This window comes from Octopus sinensis, linkage group LG2, assembly GCF_006345805.1.
Source record: "Octopus sinensis linkage group LG2, ASM634580v1, whole genome shotgun sequence".
Lineage (NCBI taxonomy): Eukaryota > Metazoa > Mollusca > Cephalopoda > Octopoda > Octopodidae > Octopus > Octopus sinensis.
Window position 1 is genome coordinate 187,631,690 of NC_042998.1, and position 1,839 is coordinate 187,633,528.

Here is a 1,839-nt window from a genome sequence, read left to right on the forward strand (position 1 = left end):
CCTTACTACATTACCTCCACTTGGCAGATTAATTCTTGGAGATAAGAGAATCGGTGAACAAACCGAGAGAGTGGATATTATTCGCAGTTATTTCATAAAAATAAATATAGGCTTGTACTGGTATCGATTCTATTGACTGTAATTTCACATAGAAGATTGCTCCAAATAAACAAATCGGTGTTTCTTTATCTGAATAAACAGATTTCCATAAAGGAAGGAATGTTAGATAAAAGTTCCAAATGCAAAATTTGGCGAGCTTTCGGTACAAGTACCATAACTGTCAAGTCTGTTTGTTTACATTTGAAGAAGAAGATCGTCACTTTCCGTAATTTTTTTTATTTATGTGGGGTTGGGGGTGGGGGAAAAGGGTTTCTTTTTTTCTTCAGAAATGTAAATAAACCCACGTGGGTTTATAATTGGTAGTTATGGTACTTGTATCGAAAGATCGCCCAAAAGTTAAGTATCTCTTGTAAAACAAACAGTATTTGAAATCTGAATTCAAGATGAAAACTTTAGAAGCTGACAATATTTTTTGTCTAGTTCTTCACTAAACCTGTATGGATAAACAAAACAAAAAAAGTTTCTCGTTTCCTGTTTTAATAATTTAGTCAAAGGATCTTTGTTACCCTTCTTGGGTTAAAGGGATCAATGCGATGAACACTCAGTTTGAACTTGAGTAGGATTCCAGGGGTTATATTTCTGGAGAGAAAAGACTAGTCAGAGTATAGTGTATGAATTGGTGGGACGTGTAAGGTTAAATGGGGTGCTGTGAGGGTGAAACAAGGACACTGAGTATTGGTGAAGGTGATCTGTAGCTACAGATCCTACAATCTTCATATGAGAGAAAGTAATAGATTTTGTATGGTCCCTTTTCTTAAAACTGGAAGTTTCAACTAAATTTGCTAACCTTATAGAACTGCTGGGGAGAGAGAGAGAGAGACAGACAGACAGACAGACAGAGACGGAGACAGAGAGAGACACAGACAGAGACAGACAGACAAAGAGAGTTTCCATTAATGTTGGAAGAGAAATTAATAGAGACTAACAAGCAGAGTCAGGGAAGTTGCTATTCTTTAAAATGGGACATACCAACATGTTTTTTGTAACTTGTGATGTAACCTTGTAGGAAGTTATTTAGTTAAGAATAGAAACTAGCTCAAGAGAAAGTTTAAGGGTGATGGTAGCTACACTACACCATTAGGACCAGTTATCTTGCAATGATTGGAAAACAGTTATCATCATCATCATCATCGTTTAACGTCCACTTTCCATGCTAGCATGGGTTGGACGATTTGACTGAGTTCTGGCAAACCAGATGGTTGCACCAGACTCCAATCTTGATTTGGCAGAGTTTCTATAGCTGGATGCCCTTCCTAGCGCTAACCACTCTGAGAGTGTAGTGGGTGCTTTTACGTGCCACTAGCACGAGGGCCAGATAGGTGGTACTGGCAACAGCTACACTCAAATGATGCTTTTTATGTGCCACCTGCACAGGAGCCAGTGCAGCGACACTGGCAACGACCTCGCTCGAATGTTTTTTTCATGTGCCACCAACATATGATAATGAGACAGACAGAAAACAGCTAAGTTCCAATGTATGGTTGTACAGTGTACATTGTAAACTAAGTGGGCAGCAAATGTGGTTTTTCAGCAGGATTACTACTAAAAGGAATATCTTAATTTGGTGGTATTTAATAAGAGGATTCATTCAGTGGAGACACTCATGAAAGCAATCTCTGCTTTCTTAATGTTCTACAAGCTTTGTGGTGGTGAAGGAATGACTCCCACAGTGCTGTTGTATGTGCACCAAGTGCAGATGCAAGTGAACTACTTAGGGAT